The sequence below is a fragment of the Chionomys nivalis genome, chromosome 1, assembly GCF_950005125.1.
Source record: "Chionomys nivalis chromosome 1, mChiNiv1.1, whole genome shotgun sequence".
NCBI lineage: Eukaryota > Metazoa > Chordata > Mammalia > Rodentia > Cricetidae > Chionomys > Chionomys nivalis.
Genome location: NC_080086.1, coordinates 133,060,795 through 133,084,169, shown reverse-complemented (window position 1 = coordinate 133,084,169; position 23,375 = coordinate 133,060,795). Strand labels below are relative to the sequence as shown.

General features: G+C 40.2%; 1 protein-coding gene across 4 annotated transcripts in view; it reads left to right on the top strand.

Annotated features, from left to right (window-relative positions):
- Positions 1-23,375, top strand: part of Lclat1 (lysocardiolipin acyltransferase 1) — a 121,560-nt gene that overhangs the window by 20,660 nt on the left and 77,525 nt on the right. The window contains exon 1 of one of the 4 annotated variants that reach the window (XM_057788644.1): positions 1,161-1,232. The exons of the other annotated variants lie outside the window; for them this stretch is intronic. The gene's annotated coding sequence lies outside the window, so the exon portion shown is untranslated. Of the gene's footprint in view, positions 1-1,160; positions 1,233-23,375 lie in introns of those variants that run through there. 4 annotated transcript variants of the gene reach the window in all.

The following is a 23,375-nucleotide window of genomic DNA, read 5'->3' as shown; positions in this document are numbered from 1 at the left end:
TTCTATTGGATCGTGTGTTTATTCTCAGTTGGTGTAACTGTTTCAAAGGACTCCTAAGTGCATAATAAGATGAGTAGGCAGCGGGATGCTGGAGATGGATGCTGAAACCATCTTCATGTTGTCTACACTCCGAAGATGGGTTTAAACCAAGTTTTTTGTCTTCACCCAGTTCTCAGTACTTAATTCCACCAGCCAAATTCACAAAGTATTAATGTGCTTGGAGGTGGGTCTTTCCATTGTAATTTGCTTTCACTGTTAGGAGTTTCTAATTGTGATGATATCACAGTACTAAGTAGTGGCTTCCTAATAACAAAGTTGTCTAGAGTATAAGAACTCAGGCAGACGTGAAAATAAACATGTGTTAAGGATTTCATGTAATTCATAGCCAGTGTGGGATCAAGCACATGGTTTAACTGGTTCAAAGGAAAAGTAAAGCAGCCCACAAATTTATGTGGGGTGAAGGAATGTTGAAATGGATTGCACATGATGGTGTGTAGTGGGGGAGGAGGCTTGGGAAAGACTGAAGTCAGCTGGATCTTTTACCTGACAGTGGAACCTTTGCCTCTCTCAGGCACTCCTGTGTGCAGGGTTGTGCAGTGAGGTGGAGGGAGTGCTGGTTGGGAGCCAGATTTTCTCTTGCTTGTTATTGGGATTTGTGAAGGGTGGCGCATTGGAGCATTTATTTGCTTGTTACTGTAGTTGTGGGTGGAGCTTTGGAGTATTTGCTTGTTACTGATTGGTGGTGGGTGGAGCTTTGGGGTATTTGTTACTTTGAGTTGTGGTAGGCAGAGCTGTGAGGTATTTGAGTTCATTTCTGTGGATACTTTTGGAATTCCATGACTTTATAGCTGTATCATTATGTTGTTAATAAAAAAAGCATTTTAAAATAATTTGACTTTAAATTATTTGATTATATACAGACCTAGATCTTCTAGAAACTTGATAGTTTTCCAAAATTTTTCCTTTGTATTTGTGACTTTTTTTTTTTTTTTTTTTTGAGGGAGAGAGGGAACAGCTGGTGTTTACAGCAAGGAAAAAAAGTGCTGTGTCGTGTGCATGGCTTTCAGGAAGAGCAAGAAGCGCTCATGAAGTCACAGAGACTGCACAGGGATTGGAAAGAACCCAGGCTTTCTAATAGTACCGCTTGTCTGTCACAACACAGGAATGCCGCCCTAGTATCCTTTACCTAACTTGGCACAGATTTTAGTTAATTCCTCCTGAACATTTCTAAGGTACGCTAAAGTGAGCAGTTTTACATTAACATGTGTTCTGTATGGTTGGGTACAACTTCTCTGAGTAAATGCTGAATCTTTCCTTTTAATGTTTTTCTCTGATGTGTTTTTTTTTTTCTGATATATGATGCCCTCTAGTGAATTTAGCCTTTCAAAAGCATGATTGAGAGGCAGTAACCAATACAATGAAATCTTTACAAGGAGCACTCCAGCAATCCTTACATGCTGTGTTAACATGGCAAGTTTCTGACCCCAACACATCCTAACAAAGATTGACTGTCTCTGATTCATCTTACTGACTTCAGTGGCTCTTGCCTTGAAAATCTCTTCAGCTCAGGGCTCCAGTTAGACCTTGTATCCTGAGAACCTCTGGTGTGCTGTATCTACTTCCCCAGGGCTATGTGAGTTTGGAGAGTCCCACATGTCAGCTGTGGGCTTGACTGCAAGTAGCTTCCTGTGTAGCGGAGATGGTTCCCAGAGCTGCTCATGTCCATTTCCTTGTCATTTAACCTGCACAGGTTTTAGTCCTCTACCCTAGTGTAGAAATCGAGAGCCAAATGTCATGGTCATACTGTGGTCTCCGCACTTGAGAAGTGGAACCAGGAGGATCAAGGCTAATCTAGGCCACTTGAGATTCTGGTTTAAAAAAAAAAGTCACAAAAACACAGAAAAGTTGAGTTGAGAGAGGTCAAATAATTTACCCAAGGTTGTATGGAAAGTATTAGAACTATGACCTGCTCATGTAAGTTAACAGTGGGGTGAGTAGCAGGTTTACAGCTCTCTTAAAAGTACCTAGTTGTCTCAGTCAGGTAACTGAAGTCTCTCTGCTTGTTGAATCAGGTTTTCAAGTAGCCCTAGCTGACCTAGAACTTTCTATGTAGCCAAGGCTGCCCTTGAACTGGTTCTCTTGCACCATCTCTCAAGTATAGGGAAGGACTGCTGCTGTCACCCCTAACTTTCAACTTTTTGATGCATCTTCTTTACATTGTTGCACTTAATTGTGTGGTTTCTTGTGAGTTTCAATTGTAGAAGTCTTGGTTTAAGCTGGACACAATTTTAGCATTTGGGAGCTTGAGATAGGAGGATTGCTAGTTCAAAGTTAACCTGAGCTACATGGTAAGACCCTGTTGGGGGTGGCTGCTTGTTCGTTCTCGGCTGCCCAGAACCGAAATAATCACCCAGAAACTATATTATTTAAATCACTACTTGACCAATCGCTTAAGCGTATTGCTAGCTAGTTCTTACATCGTTGGTTAACCCATTTCTATTAATCTGTGTATTGCCATGTGGCTGTGGCTTACTGGCTAGGTTCCAGCGTGTCTGTGGCAGTGGCTACATGGCTTCTCACTGACTCTGCCTTCTTTTTCCCAGCATTCAGTTTAGCTTTCCTGTCTAGCTCTATTCTGCTAAGCCACTGGCTGAAACAGTTGTATTCATTTACCAATAAAAGCAAAACATAGACAAAAGGACTTACCATACCAAGACCCTGTCACAAATAAATAAATAGGAGTGGCAGATTGTGAGACCTGTTTGAATTTTAGAATTGGCTTTAGTCTTCATCCTGTAAGGCTCCGTATAAAGACGTCTGTGCCGGACGGATGCAGTCTTTCCTAAGTGTACTTTCCCCAAAGCCGTTGAGATCTGAAGAAGGGATTTCTAATATAGGTGTCAGGTCTTTCACAGTGCTCGTAATTTTAAGGGCTCTTTTGGTCTCCAGTGCCATTTAATCCCCTCTGCACTGGATGGGACATGTCTTTCTATTTTTTATCGCTAAGTTGAAATTCACTTCTCCATCTGTAGATGAGTTAATCTCAGATTAGAACTAGTTGTTTAATATTCTAGGTTGTAGGTATTTGTGTATACTCAGGGCAGGCTGTGTTATGTGTACACAATTTAGATATGTCTAATTACTGGAGTAAGACAAGCCTCCAGAAAATCAGAGATGCTGTCTATTCTGTACAAGGGAGATGTTTCTCATTTCTGGAATACTGTGTAGTTTTTTTAAATGAAGCTCTTAATTGCCTCAGTGCATTCATGTGGTCCATAACTTGTACTTAACTAGGTTACAGGTTGGTGGTGACTGATGACTCACCTGACCTTTTAGCCTCTTCTGTTTTCTGTGTACCTACAGACTAGTTATCAACCATATCTCCCCACTTTCTAGCTAGAGTCAAGCTGAGAAATGAGAGACATTGTGTTAAGGAACAAAGCTGGGAGCTTTCCTAGTAGAAAGATAGTAGCTCAGAATTGTCCAGCCTAGGATTTAAAGTCTGGAAGTACCAAGGAAATGTTCTAGAGAACATTTCAATGAAAGGAGAAGCTGAAAAAAATCCCACCTGAGGCCATCTGCCTTTTGATTGAAACAGAACATTTTTCTTTTAAAGATTTCTTATTTTTCTAGTTCAGTTCTTTGTTCTCAAAGGTTTTTCTAGCTGTGAAAAATGTCAAAAGGAACTTAAAAATAGTGTACAAATTAAGAAGTAAATTGTGTTCTGAATCCTGTGTCCTATGATCTGGGAATTACTAGACCTGGATGGAGGTGGGTGGTCCTTGGACTTCCCACAGGGCATGGAACCCGGATTACTCTTAGAGATGATGAGGGAGGGGAACTTGTTGGGGGAGGGGGAGGGAAATGGGAGGTGGTGGCAGGGAGAAGGCAGAAATCTTTAATAAATAAATAAAAAAAAGTGATAAAAAAACAAAAACAAAACAAAAAAAATAAAGTTAAGAGTGTTAGTGACAAGTAAAAAATAGACATAAGCCAGTCACAGAGGTGTTTGACAGAAAAGACAGGGTGATAAGCAGGGTCTCCCACAGTCTGGGAGAGTTAACACATAGTTCGGGGTGATAGGAGACAGGGTTATAGACCACAGTTCCAAGTTAGACTCTGTCCCTGGTGATGGAGACTGTTACTAGTGCTGTGTTCAGGTACGTCTGAGTCAGTTGGCTTTTGTAGGTTGAAAACTTGATCACTGTGTGTCTTACAGTTCTAGTGAGAAAATGCTGACTCAGAAATGTGATACTTTGGAATGTCCTTGCTCATGAGCCACGTCTCGTCTTTCCACATTTAATTTTTCATTTGGGAGTCACATTTTTATTTGACAGTAAATTAGGCAAGTATCTGTAAAGTAGACCTAGCATGAAAACATCCCCACCATAAGTGTCAGTAGTCTTATTGGCTTTCATAAGTTAGGTTAAGATTTGAATTTTATTTTAAAAGTTTTTAATTAAGTAACTGTAGTAGCCACATACTATAGTCATATTTTGTGTAGCATTTGTACCAATATTTGGTTTTGTATCAAATGAGTATTAAAACCTTTATTTTAAGCTTCAGATAGATTTTCTGACTTGAGTACATAGCAAAACAGAAATGCTTTGTAGGATCTAGTTGGGTTGCCCAATTGCTCTGCTTCTTTGATGAAGTCCTTGTTCCATTTCTGAGTCTGATTTTCTTCCACAAAAAAAGAATGTTCATAATGTCACCATTCATATACTTAAATCTAGAAGTATACAGGGCTTAGAAATTCATTTTATTGTGTTTGTCCAGTGAGTACTATCCAACAGTACAAAAGGCCACACTTTTCCTAAGTTTTCTTAATGAATGAATCACATAGGCATGAGGAATAAAAGAAGTCAAATTCAGAAGAATATGTACTTTGTACTATCATCTAAATAAAGCCCAAAATAGCTAAGACATGGTCACAGACGTTAGAATTATGGCTGCCATTTAGAATGGGTAATCATTGTGAGGGGCATGCTGGAACCAGGAGGCTCTAGGGTTGCAAGCAGTGCTCTGTCTTCATCTTGTATTTACTTCGTAAAAATTCATCAGATTGTATATGTAGGGCTTGTATATTTTCAGCAGATAGTTTAGCTTTTAATATTTTATTAGCATATAGTATGTATAATGGTTTTGTGACAATATTTTTAAAAAGATTTATTATGTATACTGTAGTCTGCCTGCACGCCAGAAGAGGGCACCAGATCTACTTACAGGTGGCTGTGAGCCACCATGTGGGTGCTGGGAATTAAACTCAGGACCTCTGGAAGAGTAGCTAGTGTTCTTAACCTCTGAGCCATCTCCCCAGCTGCCCCTCGTTACAACAGTTTTACACATGATTGTATGTTGGTCCTATTCACCCCCATTACTCCGTCTTGTCCCCTTCCTACCTGCTGATAAATCTTCTCCTAAGTTTCTGTCTTGTTTTCCCAGTGTGTTTCTTAGGGTTGTTTACAGGAGTCTGAGTGAGAGGGTATTTCTGGGAGAGTGTGGTCACCTTACCAGTGGCTACACCACTGAAGAAGAAAGTGTCTCTTCTTTTCCCAAGAGCCCTTAACTATCTAGAAATCCTCAAAGGGGCGTGGACCCTTGTGAGCCCTACCTCCCATGACGGGATGTTGACAGGCCCAATCTTGTACAGGTGATCATGACTGCTGGGAGTTGGAGTGCTATAGCTGTGTGCTGTGTGCAGACAGCATTGCACAGAACTACTCTGTCCTCCAGCTTTACATCCTTTCTACCCTCCTCCCTGTGATGTTCTCTGAGCCTTAGAGGGGATGATGTCCATACCCTGTTTGTGGCTGAGCATTCAATAGTTGCTTATTCACAACACTTTGACCATTTATGCATCTCCATAGTTAGAACTGCCGGCCACAAAAAGAAACTTCCTTGACCAAAGCTGACAGCCAGCATTTAGGTGACTGCAGATTATGCCTGGGGTCTCTTGGCATTCCTTCTTCAGCTCTTAAACATCCCTCTTGCCATTGGGAGTGCTGTGTCTTCAGACTTAAAAGACTGAAAATGTATACCAAAGCAACAGCAGCAGCAGCACACACACATGTACATACAGTAAAAGAAACAAGAAAGGGCTGACTGGGATGTCACAAGAACTAGGTTTAAATCTCAGGTACCCCACTAAAAATCTGTGGTTTTACCCTCTCATCTCTCTCTTTCTGAGCCTTAGTGGCCATATCTGTAAAGTAGCTTCCTATATCAGTATCCATTGAGGCAAAACATGAAGGCACGTTGTTGACAGCTAGAGAGAATACTCTGGATATAAAGTGGCATTACTTTTCCTTTGTGCTTTTTCTTGTAACTTGACTTTTACCCAGAAAGGATATGAATTCAAAAGTGGTATTGAATGACATTTTGATTCACTGAACCACATTTGTTTCACTCTTTCCCCAAAGTGACTGTAGCATCTTATCTGACTGTCCCTCCCCCCACTTTAAAACTGAGCCTTTTAACAAGTAGAAACGAAGCATTTCATGTGTGCTGGCTACGGTGCCAGGGTTGTAACTGTGAACAGTACCGACAGCCCTTGTAAGATAAAAGAGAAATTGCTTGAAAGCAATAATTGAATGAGCTTCTCAGAATGGCGTTAAGAGGCCACTGGGAAGTAGGAGTGCAGGTCCGCAGCTGGTGCCTCAACTGGGAACTCTGGTCATCTCGATGTGGGAATAGCCAGAGAGTTGCTTGTACCCAAACGTAGAACACAGTATCAAATGGTTATTGGACATTTTCTTGTCTTTATCCTCTGTTGGCCATGTAGCCCCATACCTTCCCAATCCCTATGAAAGCTCCCACTTCCCTTCCTCCCTTCTTTAGTGTAACTCTTTGAAGGTTTTTAGACCTGTGTCTCTTGGATTGCAATCCCCAAGACTCTAGATAATTTGGATTGATTGACACACTTACAACCATAAAAAAACCAGAGAAAGACAATTAAAATCCTTGGAACTGAGTAACGGTACAATCAGATTCACATTTGTCTACAGTATGAGGAAAGGAACAAACATGTTGGCCATTTGACCAAGAATGAAAGAAAGGATGTCAATAGTGGTGTGAGCAAAAGATGAGTGTTTTGACAAAGATGGTGGCAACAAAAAAACCATGGATTTAGGATCGGAGACAAAGTTACCAGGTCCCTTGATGACTTTAGGGAATTTAGGGAATGAGGGAAAGGGAAGAGTAAACTTGACTTGTAAATTTCAGGCTCAAGCATCTGGTGGAGAAAGATCATGAGCAACGGAACACTAAGAGAAGGATGATTAGGGTGTTGATTTTGAGTGTGCTGTGGTGGATAGAACCATTAGACAGTCATGCTCACTGTCCAAGTGTTCAGCAAACTAGAGTGTGGGGCTCAGCGGAGAGGATGGTGCTGGGTATCCACAGTGAAAGATCACCATGAAGTTACCATGGAGAAAAGGAGCAGAAAGAGGTAGACGCAAGAAGACAGCCAATGCCCAAGGAGTAGAATACCCCAGATTTAGAGGCCTTATGCAGAGGAAGAACAACCCCAGCTGGTAGAATATTGCGGCAGTCGTGTCACGAAAGTTGAGCAAGGCCAGAACTTTCAAGAGGGAGTGAAGATGTGTAGAATATCCCTCAAAGGTAGACTAAAATGAGAGAAGCTACTGTTGGATGCAGCAGCATGGAAGTACTCTGGTTTTGATGTGATGTCAGGGACAGAATAGCTGGTTGTGACTGATTGAAGAGGAAGTAGGAGCGAGGAAACAGGCTGTGGATAGCCACCTTAACTCTCCTCTGGATAGTAGTGTAGGTGGGTACACGACTTACTTGAAGAGTCCTAGCAACCCATTTAGTAGTGTTTGTATCATCCATAAAGGGCTTTAGGAACTTAGCATTGGCCTTTGACCCCTAGTAGTTTTTCCTTGGTTAGGAATTAAGAGATTCCGAATATCAGAGGCATCTTCCATTTAAGAATAAAATTGAATATTCAATCTGTTAACTTCTAGAGTTAGTGTTTTAATTAAAAAACGAGTTACCCTTTTAGGAAAATAATTTTAAGCCTTGAAAATTATTCAAAGACTGTTTCATCTCAAAACACTTAGAAATTCATTTTTTGTAAAAAAAATTATAGTGTTGCAGTAAGACCAGCATCTAAATAGGGATTGCATTTGGCAGTTACACATGTGTCCCAAACACAGTACTGTTCCTGTGGTTTTGATTTTTCCTTTATAAATAGAATTGTAATCGGTGTAGGTCAGAATTTTCCCTGAGCCTGTTATAGTTAGCACTGACTGCAACTTAGCCCTAAATAATGTGTGTAATGAATCTAATAACACTTAAAAAGCACGCATACCATTCAATGGAAGCAAATAGGATTTGAATTAAAAATTACATAACATAGGAAGGGCATATAGCAATTTAAAGCTAAGTTAACACAGCTCTTTAGTCCTGTCATCAGAACAATTTGTACTTAGAATTGGAAGTCACGTATTTTAGAATCATACGGTCTTACACACCACTGCAGCCCATTCACATACTGAAAATACTGCAGACTAAGACAGTCACCAGGAGAAAGCATTGCCATGGGGACGACTTCCAAAGTGTGATCTGCTTGCCATGTCAGGTTCACTGCATTGACCAACATGAATGCCTTTTTACAGTATAAAGACAAGCCATTAATTTAGGACTGTGGTTAAAACATACCCTGTCAAATATCAGCTTTTTGTCTTCATAGTCATTAGAAACAAGAATGGTCTGAGAAGTAGCCATGGCCGAGAAAAGCCTAGGAGACATAGCAGCTAAATGTACTGTGGTGTCCTGATGGTCTCTGGCACAGAAGAACAACCTTGAGTAAAAACTAAGGCAATGTAAACAATGTATGCATTGTAATTAATACAAAGGCATTCACCTTGATTTCTATGGTCATCACATGTATGAAACTGTTAAGATGCTCTACTAGGGGAATATGGATACATGGTATATGAGGACTCTGTTCTGACCATTGCATTGTTTTCTAACAATCTAAACTGTCAAAGGAAACGTTTGTTAAAAAAAGTACATAGGAGCTTTTTTTTTTTTTTTTTATATATAGCTATCTTTGGAAAATACAACCTGCCACACTTTGTGACTCTATTTAAGTTATATGAACTTACTGGACCTCAGTTTCTTTATTTTTAAAATTGTGTCATGTGCCTGTCTTACTGAGTTGTTGAGAGGAGTAAATGAGGTAAGGAGAATAAGTAACCAGCAATGTGCCTGTCTTTTCATGTGCTGTGACAAAATGTCCAACGAGAGCAACTTAAGGAAGGACTTGTTTCTGCTCACAGCTCCAGAACACAGTCCATCATGGCGGAGAAGTCTAGGCAGCAGGAGCTGATAGCAGCTGGCTTGTGTTCACAGTCAGAAAGAAGGGCTATGATGCCTGTGCTCAGCTAACTTCCTCCTTTATCCCCGCCCTGTGCAGTATATGGCTGTGTAGACTTGTGGGAGAATATAACAGTGACACATTTTCCAGACTTTCTTTTTTTAAGTCACTTTACTTTGAAATTTGAACAGTTTATTAAATAGAATTTCAGTTTTCCAAATGTACAGAGCAAATTAAATTTAAAGATCTGAAATTTCTTTTTCTTTGTGAAAATAACTTTTTAGATATTTTACTATATCAATGATACGTGTTTGTTAAGTTAAAAAAAAACTCATTTTAAACAGAATCTTTCCAGAACCTGACTAATTAAATTATCCAAACATTTTTAATATTTATTTATTTATTTATACAATATTCTTTCTGTATGTATGCCTGCAGGCCAGAAGAGGGCACCAGACCTCATTACAAATGGTTGTGAGCCACCATGTGGTTGCTGGGAATTGAACTCAGGACCTTTGGAAGAGTAGGCAATGCTCTTAACCTCTGAGCCATCTCTCCAGCCCAAAAATTATCTAAACATTAACAGACTAACAGTAGTGGATTTTGCTGGTCATTCCATTTATCACAGTGTTATCTCTCACCAGCAAATACTTGAGCTGTTTCCACTGCAAACACTGTGGTAAGAGATAGGCACTGCCACCGTTGTCAACAGCTGCTCTTCAGGAATAGTTGCCTTCATTTGGCTTGGCCCTCCCATGGCCAACTAATTTTAAACTAACGGGGAAGATGCATGGGGAGTGGCAGCAACTTGCTGAAGCCATTCACTAGGTTTGCAGTACGTGGAGTTAGCATCGCTCCAACTTTCAGGCCATTTCCTTTGCACTCTAAGGTGCACTGTGCACTGCTTGGTTCCCGGTACTCGCCATTACTAGTGTGATGGGCAGAAATGGGGGGACTGACTTGGAAAAGAGGCCTGCTTTTATTAGCATTAAATCTAATACTCGTAGATTTCACTAAAATTTATTGTTGAATAACACTTGAATTTTTCTAGTGAAAAAAAAAATCATTTCACTTTCTTTGTTGCCTTTCTCCCCCTCTCCCCTTAGAAGGTCTCAACGTTGTAGCCAAGGCCATGGATGGAACTACACCTAAGCTGACCTCAAACATGAAGCAATCTTCCTATCTTAGTTTCTCAAATGCTGGGATTACATAGTGAGCCAACATGTTCAAATTTTTTTTTCCTGTTTGTAGTGGTAACGAAATAATCTAATCTAAATGCTGTGGTTCTCAACCTGTGGGTTGTGACCCCCTTAGGGGTTGAACAACAATTCACAGTGGTCATATATCAGATTCCTGCATATCAGGTATTTACATTTATGATTAATAGTAGTAGTAAAATTACAGTTATGAAATAGTAACAAAAATGATTTTATGGCTGGGGTTACTTTGACATGAGGAGCTGTTTTAAAGAACAGCATTAGGTTGGTTGAGAGCCACTGCTATAATGGATAAGTAGAGCAGTGTGTATATTATGTCTCCCTTTTTTTTTTTTGCTTTAGTATTTTTTTTTAATTTATTTCATATCCTGACTGTAGCCTTCCCTCCCTCCTGTCTTTCCATTTTCTCCCCCTCTTCCCAATTTTTCTCCCCCTACCCAATTTTCCCCTCTTCCATAATAGCTCAGAAAGGGCCAGTCCTCTCCTGGGCATCAGCAAAGCATGGCATATCAAGCTGCCATAAAACCAGGCACCTCCCCGTATTCAGTCTAGGCAAGGAATCCATGTGAGGAATAGGTTCCTAAGAGCCAGTCAGAGCACCAGGGGCAGCACTGCCACCAGGGACAGCACTGCTCCCATCACCAGGAATCCCATCTGTAGACCAAGCGATACACCTGTTCCACATATGCAGAGTGCCTAGGTTGGTCCCATGCAGGCTCCCTGGTTGTTGAGACTCTGTGAGTTCCCATGAGCCAGGCTAGTAGTTTCTGTGAGTTTTCCTGCCATGTTCCTGTTCCCTCCTCCCTCTCCTCAGCAGAACTCCTATACAAGTCCTTTTAACAATACAAACGTTTGCTTTTGCTTGGAAAGAATAGGAGTGGGATATAATTAATTGAAAAAGAAATTAATTCAACCTATGACCTAGCTCCATATGCAAAATCTCAAAGTCCATATGCAAAAATGCAAGTAATGTGAGAAACTAAGACAGTGTAACTGCTAATCTTATAGTAATGGCCAGATGCCATACTCTGACCATTTAGACAGTGTAACTGCTAATCTTATGTAATGGCCAGATGCCATACTCTGACCATTTAGCCCCTGATGCTACCTGTTCAACCTCCAATGATCAGAAGGGCGGGAGGGACAGAGAGAAAAGAAAAACACAGAAAACTTATGCAGAACTTTTTAATTTTAGCTCATTTTTTTTGTGTGTGTGTGTTAGCCAAGGAAACCCTTTAGGGGTAACACTTTCGTACCCTTTGTAAAAGCCCTAGGAGAACTTGACTTCCTTCTTGTTAGATGGTACATTCCATGAGAATTCTGAGGTCTTGTGTCTTAAGGCTAAAGCATTATCTGCAGTGTATAGTAGTAAGTTGCTGGCTACTGAGGAAGTGGCCTTGTGTGTATTCTCTATCTTTTTTTTGTTTTGTTTTGTTTTCGTTTTTGTTTTTCGAGATAGGGTTTCTCTGTAGGTTTAGAACTTGTCCTGGAACTAGCTCTTGTAGACCAGGCTGACCTCAGACTCACAGAGATCCTCCTGCCTCTGCCTCCCGTGTATCCTCTGGTGTTTTCCATCCTGTGAGAATGAATACAAATCCAGTAACTCCAGCACTAGCTGGCACTCCTTTGCTCCTCACCCCCTTCCTTAATTTCTTGCTCCCTGTAGCTTCTAGGCTGGTGCCTGGCAGTCCTGTGGGCTTTAGAGTAGTCTGGCTTAATAGAAGAATATGCACTGAATTTGCTTTTGTGACGATCTCGGGTGATTAGGGATACTGATGTTAGAGAAAAACTGCAATGTTTATTTAAATGTAGCCTTTGCATTAGTCATTTTGGTTAGCTGTCTGAAGGGTAGTTTACTTTTTTGCAAGTACTTGTTTTAAATAAAGTATAGTGCACATGTCCGTGGCAGTCTCAGACTGAGTAACTTCTTTAGACACCGTGGTTTCACTTAAGCACATTGATTCCACTTGTTCTTGCTAATTTTAGAATGCGTGTTTTGTTTTGTTTGATGTGGGGTTTCCCTTCATAGCCAAGATAGTCTTGTACTTTAATTTCTCTTGTTTCTGCCTCCTAAGTGCTGGGATTGCAGGTGTTGCCCCACACCTGTCCCTGGCTGTGTCTTTATTAAACAATCCTTAATTCATCTGTCTGGTAAACCTTCATCTAAGCTGGGCTTTGCTTTATTGGTCTTAAAGTTTGTTTATTTTTTCCTTTTCTTTTTTTAATGGGTTGTCAACATCATCTTTACAACCCCATTTCTTTTAATTTTAAAAAGGTTTTAGGTTTTTAGGTTTTAGGTGTGTGTTTAGGGATGGGACATGTGCATGTGAGTGCAGTGCCCTTCGAGGCCAGAAGAAGACACGATCTCCTGAAGCTGGAGTGGCTATGAACTCTTCCACATGGCTGTTGGCAACTGAACTTACCTCTTCTACAAGAGCAGTCATACACTTACTTAATCTTTCCAACCCTGACCCTCTCCCTGGCCCCATTTGTAACTCATGAGGTAGAGACCATGTGTTTCTCATTGTCTGCACCATGGAGTCTTCATTTCATAATCTGGAATTCTTGCTGCACAAATTTGAAGTTCTATATTGGAAAGAACACAAGCTTTGGAGTTAAATGTGTGTGGGTTTACGTCTGAGCTGCTACCTGCTGGTTATGCCGTCTAGACATTTCAAATGCTTTTTGAGATCGTGTTCAACAACAAAGGAGAATGCTTTAGCCATTTCGCAGAATTGCGAGGATTGGGGTGCAAAATGTAAAATAGTTTATACTAGCTTTCTCTTGTCTTCTAATGACTTCTGAAAAAGACTCATTTTCAAAGCACTCAATTTAAATAGAGCCAGGTAGTTGAGGAGGAGATCAGACGGAGGAGAACTTACCCCACTCTAAGTCCTTTCCTATTGCCAGCATTTTGAGTTTGTGACTTTTAAGTCAGATATTCTCATATCTGTACAAAGAGGGAAGGAAACTGTCAAAACTGAGCCTGTGTTTCTGACACCTCAAGTGTGATGTCAAGGGCTTGCCCTGTTTCAGGTGATGCTCTCTAATACCTGCAGGGGAGAGGCCCACAAATGGATGAGTTGGGTAGTCAGAGCTGCTAGCTTTTTGTTCACACATGAGTTTTCATGGGCTTGTTAAATGAAGGGTTCCATGACCATTATCTATAATGCCTCTTTGAGCAGATGCTCCCATGGTGAATTTATAGGCTGCATGGTTTTTAAATTGACTGAATTTTCAGAGATGTGTCTCATAATATCTTAATGATTACACTGTATTGCTTTGAAAACTACTGCTTTGCCTACCAAATAGAAGAGTTATACTTATGACAAATACTTTAAAAAATTGTATTACTATTAGTTGGTTTTCTTCAGGCCTCTGAGCTTTTGTTACCAAATGAATATTTTTTTACAGGCCTTCACATTAATTTTTAAATTTATGTTTTTATTTGTTAATGATGAGAACATGTTACATGAAATACTTGAAAATAGATGAATAGAGTTCTGGTCATTCTCCATCTGCTCCTTATTTTTATTTTTGCTAGTCTAAGGAAAAATAAAAAGGGTCACAGATGTAATCCTTTAATAGCAAAGCAGACGTTCCAGATAGTAACCCTGTTATTATTTGTACAAAATATAGTTTGTACATGAGCCGACGAAACCCAGTCATTGTTTTTTCAGAAAAAGCCAGAAAAAAAGTATTTTTGTAACAGTTGCAGAGAATTTCATGGTTGATAGAATTCAATCTGATTTGCTTTGGATAAAAATGGATAGCTCCATCTAAATTACAAAATACCATGGAAGTATCATGGCATCTCAAAGAGGTTGAAAGAAAGTCTAATACAAGGATACAAATAATACAACGACATGATCTATTTCTGAGCAGGAGAGTTCTTAGTTCTACTTTTTCTTTAATACTTTTTCAGTGGTTTTCAAATTTCCCAATTGAGAGTTTATTTTTATTTATTTATTTATTTATTTTTAACAAATGTATATGATGTATCTTTGGTTCTACCTTGTTACTCTGGCATGGTGCCTACATGGCATGGGTCCTCAAGTCCTAAGGTGATTTTAGATGGCTCCCAGCAGCAGGCCTTTGAGGCAGCTGGTGAGAGTTTCTCTAAGGAGAAATTCTTTGTGTTTTTCTGGTTATAAAGTCTCTGCCTGATACAAGTTAGGGATTTTCTCTTCAAGAAAAAAAAAAATATATATATATATATATATATACATGTCTTAGCAATCAGTTCTAGGTATCATATCCTTGACTATATCTAAACTGAGTTATTCTGCCATGAGAATAGATTAAAAGAGAGGTATATTCATTTTGCTTGTGTCTGTTAACATGAATAATTGCTGTCTTTGTCTTTTGTTTGTTTGCTTGTTTTTTGATACAGAGTTTCTCTGTAACTTTGGAGCCTGTCCTGGAACTATCTGTTGTGGGCCAGGGTGGCCTTGAATTTACAGAGATCCACCTGCCTTTGCCTCCTGAGTACTGGGATTAAAGACCACCGCCCTGCTATGTCTTTGTTTTACTTGAAATGTTGTTTGTTTAGTTATCATAACCTGTATCTTAAACACCTTTTATTAAGGGCAGTAGAGCCCTCAAAGCAGTGTAATTGGCTTGTTGTTTGAAGAAGTGTCATTTCATGAGGGAAATAACTTATTCTTTGTCTCTCCTGTGAGTTGTTAGGTATCCTGCCGACTGAGTGAAATCAGTAATTTGGTGTCTGGAAAAAAGAGAAAAAGACCAAAGTTTGAATATCAGGTCTTGCATATCTAAAACATTGGATCAATGTCTTCTAATACCATGTGATTCAAATTTCATACTTTCCATTAGGGTCTAATACTATTCTTTGCTTGTTTGAATGGTTTTTGTTTTTTGTTTTTTTTTTCTTTTTTTTCCAAGACAGGGTTTCCCTGTATAGCCCTGGCTGTCCTGGAACTCACTATGTAGACCAGGCTGGCCTTGAACTCATAGATCCACCTGTCTTTGCCTCCTGAGTGTTGGGATTAAAAGTGTGCACCACCCTGGCCGAACTTTCTTAATACTACTCTTAAAATGTGTATCAGTGATAGGCTCTATTCAGATCCCCAATTTAAAAAATTCTGACTTTTGAGTTTCATTTTAAAGTATTTTTAGGGATTTTGTTATTATTATATAAAAACCATGTTCTTTGCACCACTTCGAAAATAAGCAATCGTGGTCACTACACATGGACAGCTATTAGTAGTGTTTTGAGTATCTGGTCTTTCTTCCTATCAGTGATGCTACTTTACTTTTTGGTCTCCCTTTATTCTCTGGCTTTATTTTGCATATTTTAGCATTTTTGTTACTGAATACTGATACAGAATGATGAAGTGCATTTTTGTACACACATATGATGTACTCTAATGATATCCATGCCCCGTTCTGCACTTATGTTTCCTTTCCCTGACTCTTCTCTTCCCTGGTGAATTAAAAACAAAAGGAAAGGACGTGACTGCTCCTAGGTATGTTGGAGGAGAAAATTTATTCTAGATAAAAGGAAGAGCACAGCCAGATGCAGAGACATCTGGGAGAATCCAGAGTGGACATGACCCTGAGCCATGTGGAGAACGGTAGATGGAAAAGGAGAGGGGAGAGACTTGAGACAAGATACAGCAGCCAGGATGTCCAAAGAATAGATAAAAGGACCAGGTAACCTAGATGGTTGGATTATATATAGAAGAGCAGCTGGGGAAGGGAAGCCCAGCCCAGGGCAGGAGAATTCAGGGTAGGGGCAGGTATGCCAGCCAGGAGGGCCCCTGACAGATAGGGAAAGGGGTTGTGGGAGAACCTGGATGCCAGGTCCCCTTTGCTGTGTTGAATAGACACTTCAGCCAGTTGTCCCGGGTCTGAAACCTGACACCTGGAAGTCCCTCCCAGACTCACAAATATCTGTATTTATAGCTTCTGAGGTGGTAGTTCTTTATATAACAGCTCATAATTTCTCTTTTCCCTCGGGATTTGTGATCTACAGAGTAGAGCTGGCTAGAGTTATTCCTGTGCTGGTAATCCACCATTTGATTTTCTTGTTTTTAGATGTAATTACATACCACCCAGTTATGTATGCTTATAAAGTTTGCTAGTCACTGGCTTACAGAGTGGAGTTGTGCTGCCTCCACCACTGTCTTTTAAGTTCCCCAAATAAATTTGGACTCATAGTCATTTTCTGTTTCCTGAAACCTCTGCCTTAGCGGGCAGCCCACCTGTTGTTGTCTGTCTTTGGAGCTTCGCCTATTCTGGACAGTTCATAGAAACAAAATTCTAGTGTCCATGAATCTTTGACTGACATCTTTCACTTTTGCAGGATGTTTTTGGAGCAATTCTACATGGTAGCACATAGCAGTACTTTATTCCTGTTGTGCTTCTGTCGTACTCGCTGACAGATCTACTCCATTCCTTGCCCACTCAGTAAGTGACGAACGTCTGCTTGACTCCCACTGTCTATGTCATTAGCAGTGAGCCTGTAAGCTGTAATTGACTGTGTACGGGTGTGCGCCTTCAATTCACTTGATGTCTCTGAGGGCTAGAGTTCCCGGGCCATGTTGTAACTCTATGGCTAACATTGTGAGGGCTGTAATAAGTAATTGGAAAAGGAAGATAGTCTTTTAAATACTGGCTAGGTGGCATCTTGGCTACCCTAATAATCCTTTCTGAGATGGTTTCACTTTGGTCATGTTCCGCTCAGCGTGGGTGTATGTGGTTTTAACTTTTAGGTCTTAGAAATCTTTTTGTAATAACAGGAAATTGTTGAAGTACAGTGTTTTTGCCATTTACACAGAAAAATATTGGTGACATTTCATTAAAAATCTCACATAGTGTTTGAAATAATTTGGAAACAACAGAATCCAACAGAGTTCCAGACTTCAGTGACGTTTCTTTAGGATCTACCAGTCACCCCTGCCCCACCTGTGGTGTGGCCCATAAGGATGGCAGTACCAGCCTCTCTCTGACTTTGCCGCAGTGTAACTGTGACTGTCCCTCCTCTAGGCCCAGGCCCTGCTTGTGTCTGAATTCTTTTTCAGTGGCTCACTTGTCTGTGGTCTCCTTAATGGTCACCCTGTCATAGCTCGCTGTGAGTTAGGTACAAGTCGGGTCCTACCTTCCCACTCCTCACTTTCTTCATTGGGTGTCTGCTGAGACACTAGGCCACGAGACCAAATATTTTTAAAGCCTAGTGGCTTTAATTCCAGCTCCAGATAGACGGTTCCACAGATGGACAGACTGCCTAGTTTCTTGAACTTGGCGCCTACAGTCTACAGTATTCCTCTTCTCCTTGTTGATTGCACTCCACCATACCCAGAATGAGGGGTGGACCCAACCTTGTGCTCCATGTAGTGCCCGAAGATGCTTAGTTAGCATTGGACAGTGATTGCTGCTTGTTTTTTCCTCAAATGCTTGAAATAACTTGATGTATTTAGGCAGTTTTTTTCTGTTTCTCAATTAACATGGCTATATTGATTAAAAATTGAAAGTAAACAGGAGTGCAGTTAGTTATGTGCCCATTCTGTTTTCCTCACATTTTTAATATTTTATTTATTTATTTATTTTTAATTAATTAATTTATTTATTTATTAAAGATTTCTGCCTCCTCCCCACCACCACCTCCCATTTCCCTCCCCCTCCCCCAACCAAGTCCCCCTCCCTCGTCAGCCCGAAGAGCAATCAGGGTTCCCTGCTCTGTGGGAAGTCCAAGGACCACCCACCTCCATCCTGGTCTAGTAAGGTGAGCATCCAAACTGCCTAGGCTCCCACAAAGCCAGTATGTGCAGTAGGATCCAAAACCCATTGCCATTGTTCTTGAGTTCTCAGTAGTCCTCATTGTTTGCTGTGTTCAGCGAGTCCGGTTTTATCCCATGCTCTTTCAGACCCAGTCCAGCTGGCCTTGGTGAGTTCCCGATAGAACATCCCCATTGTCTCAGTGTGTGGGTGCACCCCTCGCGGTCCTGAGTTTCTTGCTCGTGCTCTCTCTCCTTCTGCTCCTGATTTGGACCTTGAGATTTCAGTCTGGTGCTCCAATGTGGGTCTCTGTCTCCTTTCATCGCCTGATGAAGTTTAATATTCAGGAGGATGCCTATATGTTTTTCTTTGGGTTCACCTTCTTATTTAGCTTCTCTAGGATCACAAATTATAGGCTCAATGTCCTTTATTTATGGCTAGAAACCAAATATGAGTGAGTACATCCCATGTTCCTCTCTTTGGGTCTGGCTTACCTCACTCAGGATAGTGTTTTCTATTTCCGTCCATTTGCCTGCAAAATTCAGGAAGTCATTGTTTTTTACTGCTGAGTAGTACTCTAATATGTATATATTCCATACTTTCTTCATCCATTCTTCCATTGAAGGGCATCTAGGTTGTTTTCAGGTTCTGGCTATTACAAACAATGCTGCTATGAACATAGTTGAGCATATACTTTTGTTGTGTGATAAGGCATCTCTTGGGTATATTTCCAAGAGTGTGGTATTGCTGGGTCCAGGGGTAGGTTGATCCCGAATTTCCTGAGAAACCTCCACACTGCTTTCCAAAGTGGTTGCACAAGTTTGCATTCCCACCAGCAATGGATGAGTGTACCCCTTTCTCCACAACCTCTCCAGCAAAGGCTATCATTGGTGTTTTTTATTTTAGCCATTCTGACAGGTGTAAGATGGTATCTTAAAGTTGCCTTGACATTTTAAACAGTTGTAGGGAACTGTTAAAACAGTTACTTGTAGGCGTCACCTCTCCCTCTCCCAACACTCCCTTCTCTGCTTCCTCATCCTCCTCCACCCCTGCCAGTCTTTCTCTTATCTCAGTCTGTCTTCCTTGTTTTGTAAATAGGATTTTGCTAGACCTGGTGCTTGCTTTGACAGTCACTGATGCTTCTTTCAGCCACTTAGTATCTTGAACTTTGGATGTTTTTGCCTCTTCTCTGGACTATTGGAATACTGGTATGCACCACCATCCCTGGTTTATGTGGTGGTGGGTATAGATAGGACTTTGTGTATTCTAGGCAGCACCCTCTCCAGCTTGCATCCATGGTCCTCCTTTGCACATTTTGACCAGCTAGTCCCGTGTCTCATGAAGGGAGAAACGGAACATGGTTTAAATATCAAGTGAATGGAGATAAATGCTGCGAGGTCAATTGGATGACGTTTGTTTTGTTTTGAAGGTGGGTTTCTTTATATCGCCTAAGTTGGTCTGGAACTCATGATCATCACTCTTCAGCTGCAGTAACAAGAATGCCACAAAGCCTGACTCAGTGATGGCTTCTAGTTGCTTTTGTTAGGCTCAGGATCTTGGCGATGTTGGCATAGTTTTAGGTCAGGGGAAGATTTTTATCATTTCTCCCTTAATGTATTATTAAATCGTTTTTAAATTTGAGTGTAAAATTTTACTTTGAGCTTAGGGTCTAGCAAACAATCATTTGGCTAAGAGCATGGATTATTTCTACTTTCTCACTTGATACCCACTTTTGCTTTGATAATGGGATAAAACACAAACAGGCCTTACCGAGAGTAGATCTTGAGCTCTACTTCTTTCTTCATCCGGTCTTTGCTTCCTTTTCCTGTGAAGTAACAGGTGGAAATTCTTTCCTTAGAAAATGTTATGGAAAATTTCAACCCCTTTGACTGTCCCAGTTGTGGATGGTGTCATCCTACAGAGGTGACTGTATGTTACCTTGGCAGCCATCCTTGTGGACAGATTTCTGTGCATTTCACTTAATATTGTTTAGTTTTTAGAGACTAGTTTTTGATATTGTCTAGGCTAGCTGTGAACTCCTGGTTTCAAGTAATCCTCCTGTCTCAGCCTCAGAAGCACTACAACTATAGGCCAATGCCTCAGTGTCTATCATGTTCATCTGTATTAGCCACAGAACATAGGGAGCTTAGGGGAGTGGAGGTCATACTCCCCCGAATGGTATCATATTCTTTTTCTGTTAGCCAGATGTGCTGGAGCCATGCCAGTAATCTCAGCTCTTGGGATGGATCTCAAGTTTGAGGTTTCAGAAGGAATCCTCCTCAAGAGCTGCAGTGTAGGCAGCACAGCAGTGGCTCTGTAGGGATCTGCAGTGTTGGATGGACTGACTTCATCCAGCCTGCCCCATCCATGGTCTGTTTCCTTTCTCCTCTTCGCTGTTGGTTGACAGTAGTGGGACATGCTTGTACATGCAGTGGAGGCGTTCTCTGAGGTGAAACTAGAGCTGTTTCACGATGATAGGCATGTTCAGTACCATAGCAGCTACTTACCCCTCTGCCCTCGGGAGGACTTGTTCCACTGCATAGCCCTTCAACTGTGAAGGGAGGACACAGGCAGTTTCAGAATATAAATGGCAAAGCAGATACTGACCATTTGTGTTTTCTTTTCATGGACTGCGTGTATCTGATTGGGTTGTTTATAAAGTGTCTAATTTAAATTATGTGTAACGTTTTTATGAATAGTGTGGAGAGGCACAAATAAAACATATGTATCTTGAGAGTGCAGTTCTGTGAAACTTCAAAGTTATTCCATTCCTAAGCGTGACCAGCACCACATCAAGAAACAGCATTTCAGCTGCTCCACCAGGACTGCTTATCTATTTTGGAATTTTGAGTAAAAAGAGTCATACTAAGACATATACTTCTTTCTTTCTGCATACTGACTTGTAAATGCATTTTAAGTAAAAGATTGCTTCAGGAGATAGAGAACTGAATATTTGTATGTATCAAATATTTACATAGAATATGTAAGTCTCATGTAGACACTTTCTTCTCTGTCCAAACACCAAAGGTAGGTAATGAAGTAAGCACTTTCATTTGATACCACCCTTGCTTCTAAGAACTGCCAGAGTGGACTTCCCTGAATGGAGTTAGAAGAAGCTGTTGACTGACTCTGCTGGGTACTGAACATTCTTCTGGCTCTGTTCTAGAAGATGTAGCCTAAGCTTGGCCCAGTTCTGCTCCTTCTTAGTTGCATTTTACCAGAATGGGTAACTGTGGTTTGGTTTCTTGTAAGACCTTTATGACTACAGTGCCTGTTTACCTGTATGTTTTGTACCTGAGAAAACCGTATTTCTATTGCTGTTTTAGGAAGAAACAATTGACATGGTTTGTCTTTTCCCTGCTATAGTGTCTCTGTCTTTTCCAGAGTAAATTCTGTGTTACCTTTTCACCTTCTTCTGAGTGCTCAGTTGATACAGAAAATATTTTAAAGTTTTGACTTATTTTTATCAAAAGAAGCTTTTGTCCTGATGCTTTGTATATTATTTTTCTTCAGAATATTTTCAATGGAACTTTTAAGTAAAGTTGTTTCCTGATCCTATGTGTTAATAGAGACTCAGTTGTATGACTAGGAAGTAAAGATGAATAACGTTGGTAATGTTGACATTAGATTTTTAATTTATTTTAAATTAGTAGTCTGTTTCCTGAAAGAATTTAAAGTTGGTTATAATAAAAGACGTGTGACAATGCCATTGAGAATAAAAATGAAAGGCTGCAAGAGAAGAAAGAGGTAATAACCGCAAGCTTTGTTTCTAGAAAGGAGTGTTCCATTTAACTTCGATCTTTCTGTCCCTTGACATTGGAAAAGAAAACAGCTAAAGCTTTTTTGGGGGGTGGTAAAGAGACATTCCATTTTACTGGGTAAGACAGATGTATTTATGTTACCAGGTTCTGAAAGATTTTATGGGTCTTTGTTTTGTACATAGAGAAACTTATGTAAACCCTTCAACAGCAGTCACAAGGAAAATGCAGATGTGTCCGCGAGAATGGGCTGTGCAAATTAGTATGCATGTGTGGATTTTAAAAAATTAGTATTTCTTATGCTGAAATGTTGAGTCTTTCACTGTGTTAGAAAACAGTGGTTTAGTGATGATTTTGTCTGGTGTGGCGCTTGGGCAGCTGGTTCTTATCTGTTCACACAAGGAGCGTGCTGGCAATCTCAGTAAGCAGTCTATGATTATTTAGTATTTTTATTTTCATTGTTACATGATCGTTTTTCCAATAAAGACTTACCCTATATGCATATATAGCCGGGCGGTGGTGGCGCACGCCTTTAATCCCAGCACTTGGAAGGCAGAGGCAGGCGGATCTCTGTGAGTTTGAGACCAGCTTGGTCTACAAGAGCTAGTTCCAGGACAGGCTCCAAAGCTATATAGAAAAACCCTGTCTCGAAAAATTAAAGCAAAACAAAAAAGATTAAATAAACCTATATATGTGTATATGTGGTCATTGAAATTTGTGCCCACGTTTTCCTTTTATATATTTGATTTTATTGTGTGAGTCAAGAGTTTCATGATTCTTATCAGGTTAGTTGAGAGAGATTATCAACTTTTCTGATATATTTGTCTCAGCTAACTCTTTTGTAAAGTAATAGGGATTGTAACAAATATTCCTAATCATAGATTGATGAACATGTTCTTGATAATATTATAATTAAAATATTTTAAGTTGTTAAATGCATGCTTATTTATTAAAAACTTAGACTAATGCAAAAGTAAATGAATTAAGGAGTGAAAGTTTTCTTCATGTTTCATTCAAGTGTGGGGGAGACTATAAAATACTCGCATTGTTGTTAATGTAACATGCGTATGAAATGTGCAGAGAATAGATACTGATAGTCTAAAAACACTTGGTGAACACACAGGTCAGTGAATAGATACTGATAGTCTAAAAACACTTGGTGAACACACAGGTCAGTCACAGTCCTTAAGAATAGAGTGTTATCTATTTGTGTGAGTCATTTCCAGTTGTTTTTTCTTTAAAAATTTACTGCCTACCTCTGTATTTGCCTGTCTGTCTAGTTACCTACCTACCTACTTTTTTGTTTATTTGTTT